General features: G+C 40.8%; 1 non-coding gene across 1 annotated transcript; it reads right to left on the bottom strand.

The window, feature by feature from the left end:
- Positions 1-6,659: 6,659 nt before the first annotated feature.
- On the bottom strand, positions 6,660-6,766 carry LOC120253646. Its single transcript, XR_005534356.1, has one exon. It is a non-coding gene; the product is annotated as a small nucleolar RNA R71 (small nucleolar RNA).
- Positions 6,767-7,271: the final 505 nt, after the last annotated feature.

Raw genomic sequence — 7,271 nt, 5'->3', positions numbered from 1 at the left:
ATGAGCGGGTATCGAATCCACAGGGAGTTGGGAATAAAAACACTTAATCTGCTTCTTAGCTATGTGAAAAATCAGTAGTGATAAGTGTGACAATGATTCAATTCTCAAAAGTAAAAACAACAAGTAAGAGAGCACGAGTAAAGGAGGAGGTAAGGCAATCGATAAAGATGGCGTACTCGGATAATGCTCCGCCTAGGACAATTGTTTCAAGTGCAAGAACCCTCTATTATGCTTCCTAATCAATGCAATGGTGAGCCATAGAAATCCTTAAATACATAGTCCCAAATCTAAGGTCAACTATGCCTAACTCTATACATGTCCCAGAGGAGAGATTAGATAACCTCTCTACCTCGCACTCGAATAGGGTTGCAATGAGCTCTAGGGATTCCAAGTGATAAATCTCTTCCTAATTATAGACCTAACCCTTTGGTCCAGGTGGAAGGTCCCTAACCACAATTAAGCCCTAGATACTAAGATTACCTCAACGCTTCACTCCGTTGCACGCGCAACTAAGCCCTAGCGGAGGTCAACCCTTAGACCATTCACTCTATTATGGCCGCAAAGAACTCGAGGAATTGAGGTAGAATCTATCACACCGGAGGAGAAAGATGACGCTCCTGTACCCCTCGACTCTCCCTCTCAACCCTCTCCAACCTAGCTTTGTCTAAAGCTCGTGGTGTGTCACTCACTCACAAGGTTACCAACAAGAACTCTCAACCCTAGTGTCACTCTAGGGGAAATGTTCATACAATCAAGCATTCAAGGTTGGAACTCACAGAAAATATCAATTAATTGAAAGCATAATAAAGAGATTCAATGAAACAAATACATCCTAGGGTTCACAAATACCCAAGTACCCACTAGGGGTTTAGCTCTCCATGGAGCTAAGTATAATCAAAGAAATAGAATGTAAAAGCAATGAATCCATAAAGAAACCCCCTCGATAGTAATGTCGATGGTCTTGTGGAAAGTCCTCTACTCGTCATCCAAGGATTCCCTTGTCCGGTATAGGATACGCCTTGACGGAAGCTCCCCTACTGACCTTCTTCCAAAGGAATGATGATGTCGGAGCCATAGAACCTCTCCAAAACCCTAGACAATACCCCTCAAAACCCTCACCAAAACCCTCTCTCAAGTTGGGGAAAAGATGGAGAAGAGAATACTGAAATCGGGGCTGAATCGGCTTTAAAAAGGGCTGGAATCGGGCATCCACACGGTCCTGTGGAATTTCCACATGGGCGTGGGTAATTTCCACATGCCCGTGTGGATTCTTTGGAATTGTGATTTTCGGCCGGCTGTGAACAGTGCTTCTTCAGTACTTTTGCTACAGTACTCTGCTAGAGTGCCTGGCCTAAAATACTTCCCGAGTCCATACTTTCATCGAGGTCACGCAAACGGGCACACGTTCACGTCGTGGATGGCTTTGCTTCTTTAATGATGGACAAGTTGGTGGAGATCTTGTTCTATGTGCATAAGTCAGAATGCTTGAGTGAATCGCTTTTCTTACACTGAGCATCACTTTAATTAGATTTTATATCTCATTTGTGTGTATTTGTGCTCTTTTATGCGTTTAGGGTTATGGAGACAAATCTGGAAGAAAGAAAGCAAATATAGATCATTGATGCAATTGTTTAGCAAATTCTTGTATCGAATAAGTGTCAAGGCATAAGTTGTGCTAAAAAATATGTGGGTGTGTACTAACCTCCAAAATGTTCAAGTGAATACACAAATTGGAGAGGCACAAAGATAGTCCCACTCATATGTTTCGACTTATGCAACATTGTTAAGAGCTTCGTCAATGTGTTTGAAGGAGAAGCTATGATATGATTTACTGCATCGACGTGTGCCCAATCACAGAGCCCTAATGAAGAAATTAAAGTTGGGAGACTATAGAAAAAGTACTGTAGAAGTTTACTGCAGTAAAATTATTGTAGCAGTTACTATTTATAGTGCACAAGAAATGTAAACCTGGAAATCCACATGCCTATGTGGAATTTACGGAGGGGCGTATGGATGCCCAATTTCAGCCCTTTAAATACCGCTTGGAGAGTTTATTTTAGGGATCTTCTTCCTACCTTTTACCTATCTTTTGGGGAGAGCGCGGCTAGGGTTTCGAGAGGTTTTTGCTGGGGTTTTTGAGCGGTTCTATGGCATTTGACATCAATTTTTTTTGGAGGAGAGTTATTAGGGGAGCTTCCAATGGCCTTGAATCAGCGGAGTGTGCCCAAGGCTTGAGGAAGGAGTCTTTGGAGAAGTCGAGGCAGCTCCTCAAGACCATCAACATGGATGACAAGGGGTTTATCTATATGGATTGCTGGCACTTATTTTTGATTTTATCTTTAACTATGTATTACTCCATGTTCAGTTAAACCCCTAGTGGGTGCTTGGACTTGTAAACCCTAGGATGATTTTGTTTCATTGACTTTTATTTTTTTTCTTTAATTGATGTTTTAATTGAATTTCAATCTTGCATGCTTATCATTATGATTTTCCCTTAGAGTGATGGTGAAGTCCGCAAGTGCACGGGTCATCAAGTAATACCCTGTGTGTGACCCAGGGGTCGTATTCCCTAGGTCCCAAGAGCTGCTATTACTCCCCCCTAGATGACATTGTCTAGTCTACCAAATATAGGACTAAAACAAGATAAGGAAAATAACAAAGAGAAAACTATAAACACAAGGACTAAGGCTCACCACATAAACATACTAAGGAAGCAAGTAACAATGGAAGTGCGAGGTCCCCGGGCGAGGATCCCCTCGGAACTACTAAAGCTAGATGGATGCTAGAATTACAAAGGCAACAGTGGTTGGACCAAGAGACATCCAAAAATAGATCACCCCGATGGTCACGACGGTAATCCCTAATCCAATAAGAGTATTGGCTCGGAATCTCTTCCCACCAAATCCTCCTACGATCGCATTACAATTAGGGGGATCTCAAATTAGGGACGAAACTCAACCTAGGTATAGCCCTAATAATTGGAGGGGTATGAAATACCCAATGGTCATGGTGTATTCATACATATATCCCTTCCAAGCTTGGTGAGTCTAACACTAGGGCAATGATCATGCAACCTAGTATTGTCTAAGTATGGATATACAGAGTTCTCATGCATACCCAAGCATTCAAAAGCACCAAACAAGGATCACAAACCACACAAATGCCATAAATGTAAATCAAAGCATCTATACAAGCAAGTTCATCCCAAGGTTCACCGGATACCCGGTGACCTTGGGAGTCTAGTTCGTCATCAACAAAGGAGCAAGTGTAGAAGATAAGAGATACAAAGAAAAGTTCATAACAAACTCCCCTAAGATGAAGACTAAAAGGTGGTGATGAGAACTTGTCGGATCCGCGCCGGCGAGCTCCTAGATCGTTTTCCTTGAGTGTAACCTTCTTCTCCCTTCGATTTGCCCCACAGATCTGCCTTCTCCCACAGCCTTGAAGCTCTAAAGGATGATGGTGGAGAGTGGTGGCCAAAAGTCACTCAAATGATGCCCTAACAAGCCTTATATATGCAAAGATCCCGATCCGTAAACGGGTCAGTATACCGGCCGTATGCCAACCCCTCGGGAATTTTAGTTTTCTGCTGAGAAGCCCGCGATGAGCTACAGTGAAACTGTTACAGTAACACTGCTGCAGTGCTGTACTACAGTGATCCGGCCCGGAAACACCATTTTGTTGCCGAATTCAGCCCCAATCGCGTCGCCGAGCCCCCAGGGCTTCTAATGGGCCTGAAATGTAAAAATAACTCAATTTAAACCAAAAGGGCATCGATTCAACAAATAAATATAAAGAATAATACATAACAAATGCATGCAAAATACATACTTTTAGACGTTTATCAAGTGACAATAAGGTTAAGAATCTATGTAGGTAATCCTTGGAAGGGGTGCTAACTTCACTAGGGTTAGACTTAAGGAGGTTGAAGAGGGTTAAGAGGGTTAGTCGAGAGGTAGCGAAACATCACCTTTCCCTTCCGACATAATTTATCCTACCTCCATGTTCCAAGAATTCTTTGTGATCATGATAGAGTGAAGTGGTAAAAGACAAACTCCATTGGGGCTTACTTGCGTGAGTAATAGTGTGAAGTGTTGAGTAATCCTTAGTGTTGGGGCTTAATCGTGATTAGGGGTCTTTTGCCTGGACCAAAGGGTTAGATCTAAATTAGGGAATAGGGGTTATCACTTGGAGTCCCTAGAACCTCAAGCAGTTCCACAGAGTATGAGGTATTGAGAGTACTCTTTTCCGCTGGGGCATAGTGTAGAGTGCTAGTCGTGGTTGACCTTAGGTTTCGGACCATGTATCTTTGGATTTCCATGACTTATTAGACTTTAATTAGGAGGCATAATATTAGTCTTGCACTTGAACCATTAGTCCTAGGGTGAGCATTGTCCGGGTACCCCATTTTACCATTGATCATCCTATTCGATTACTCTTTCTTGTTCTGTTTTCTTTTCCACTTTTCTTTGAATTAATATCTTAAATCAATTCACAAATTGGTTTTCACTTTAGCAAAATAGCAATACTTCTTGTTTCAGAACAACTATTCCTTGTGGATTCGACTACCCACTTATCGGGTTATTTTATTACTTCGACAACCCGTGCACTTGCGGTACACACATGCAAGGGGTGTGTCAGCCATCATCACGAATTCAAGGGGGTTTTATTCAATGGTTTTTATTGATTTTCATTATGTTATTTTTTTGCTTTGTAATCAGCCCCATGGAAGGCTAAACCCCAGTAGATATTTGGGCATATGAACCCTAGGATCATATCTTGTATTGATTTACTTTATGTCTTTTATTAAATCTGAGTTTAATTGAGTTTAAATCTTGTTTTCTCATTGCTTGCATGTCATATTAATCCTTATGATTGATTTGTTTTGAATGATATTTTGCCTTGGTAAGAGAGAGGTCTCCATTAGTGTTAGAACTCCAAGATTGAAGAGGTTGAGAGGGTGAGTCATTAGATAGTGGAGTGTCCCATTTCCCCTCCGATGAGTGCTTCCTATCTCCATATCCTTAAGCTTTATGCAACCATATTTGGTGTGAGGCGTGAGATTGAGAGATTTCTCCACCAAGACTTTATAGAGGTTAGGGATCTTTCACCTAGAAGTAGGGTTAGATCTATCTTTAGGAATCATTGTACTCTTAGGAATCCCTATAGTCCATTGGGGTCATTTGTGGTGTTAGGTACGAGATTGAGTGATTTTTCCACAAGGACCTCGTAGGGAACTAGTATCACTGGCCTAGAGGTAGGGATCAATTATTCTTGGATTACCTCGACTCATTTAGCTCGGTTCAGTAATATTAAGTAAATCTTGCGCTTCATGTTAGATCCTAGGGGGATCATTGCCCGGGTACCTCATCTTTATTGATTGAGACTTACCTTATTTTATTTTCCCTTTGCTTCTTGCGAGATTTATATTTCTTCCTTTATTTTATCTTTATTGACTAGATAACTGAGAAAAGGTTATTACTAATACTTCATTTCCTTGTAGATTCGACTATCTGACCCATTGGGTACTTTATTAATTCGACACCCATGCACTTGCAGCACATGCACACAGATTGGTGTGTCATGAGGTGTTAAGATTAAACGATTTCTCCACTGGTTCTTCGTTGGGGGAATAAGATTGGTGATCTGGACACAGGTACCAGTTATTCTTGGATTTCATCAACTTGATTAACTCGGTTTAGACACACTTGTAAATCTTACACTTCATATTAGATCCTAGGAGGAGCATTGCCTAGGTACCTCATCTTTATTGATTGACACTTCCCTCATTTTTACTCTTTTGTGTTTGCTTGTGACATTCATACTTCTCGTTATTAAGTTCATTTCATCATATTCTTCATTTTCACTAGATAACTTAGAAGTAATTATTACTAATACTTCCGTTCACTATGGATTCGACTAGCCAACTCATTGGGTACTTTATTTCTTTGACACCTGTACACTTGCGGTGCACACATGCAAGAGGTGTGTTAAGTTTCTGGTGCCGTTGCCGGGGAATGGGATATTAGGAACACTTGGACTTTTTTCTTTAGTTATTCACCTTTTCATTTCTTTTCTACTTCATATTTCTTCTTTCGCCGTTTTCATTTTTCTTTTATTGATTTCAGCTATAGGTTATTACCTGAAGGAATCCGCCAACATTGGTTGAAGAAGATCGTAGAATTGAGTGTAAATTTCCATAGAAGGGGCAAGGAACCTATATAAGAACATAATTTTCCAGTTGAAATTGAAGTTGAAGAATTTGAAAATATGGCAGAACAAGGGGGACATCAGAGAACACTTTCAGATTTTTCCCCACCTACAGTTCATGGGACACAGTCAAGCATTATTTGGCCACTAGTTGCAACCCAAAATTTTGAGTTAAAGCTGGGTTTTTTCAGATGGTTCAGCAGGCCGCACAACTTAATGGATTAGTTGATGTAGGAACCAAACAACCATATTGACAACTTTCTTAAAGTGTGCCACATGCTAAAAATTAATGGGGTTTCAGATGATGCAACAGCTTTAGGGCTTTCCCATTCTCATTGAAAGGAAAAGCCAAACAGTGGCTCCACTCATTGCCAATAGCTTCCATCACAACATGGGATAAAATGGTAGAAGCTTTCCTTGCAAGGAATTTCCCTCCTGGAAAATCAACGAAGCTTCAAAATGAGATCTCCTCATTTGTTCAGATTGAGCTACAATCATTGTTTGAGACATGGGAACGGTTCAAGGATCTCTTGCAGATGTGTCCTTAACATGGTTCCACGAATTGATAATCATTCATACATTTTTTAATGGGTTGAATCCAAGGACTACACAGTTTCTTGATGGCGCCTGATAAGTGCTTAAGTAGACATATTTTTATATATGTTTTACATGTATTGAGCATCATTTTTACTGTGGTTTATGTCTCATATTGTGTATTTGGTGTTCTTTTTATGCATATAGGTTGTGAATGCCTTGAAGAGTAAAAAGGAAGCAAAAGATGGGCTATAAAGACACAATGTTGGGGAGTTCTTGTTCAATTCAAGGACCAAGACACGAGAGGAGTTCATAAACGTGGAGATGTGTGCCAACTTCCAAGAAGATTCAAGTCAATTTCACTAGTTGGAAGGGCACAAAGGCAGCCACATCTTCATGTTTCCTTCTCTTTGTGAAGATTGCAAGACCTCTCAAAGATACGTCGATGAAGAAAAAGTTTTATAGCCTACCACATGGGACGTGTGCCCGGGACATGTGGCCTTTAAGAAGAGTGTTTGGATCGCGTT

Source organism: Dioscorea cayenensis, unplaced genomic scaffold (assembly GCF_009730915.1).
Source record: "Dioscorea cayenensis subsp. rotundata cultivar TDr96_F1 unplaced genomic scaffold, TDr96_F1_v2_PseudoChromosome.rev07_lg8_w22 25.fasta BLBR01000146.1, whole genome shotgun sequence".
Taxonomy (NCBI): domain Eukaryota; kingdom Viridiplantae; phylum Streptophyta; class Magnoliopsida; order Dioscoreales; family Dioscoreaceae; genus Dioscorea; species Dioscorea cayenensis.
The sequence above is the reverse complement of the archived record's forward strand: the minus strand, read 5'-3'. Positions and strand labels throughout refer to the sequence as shown.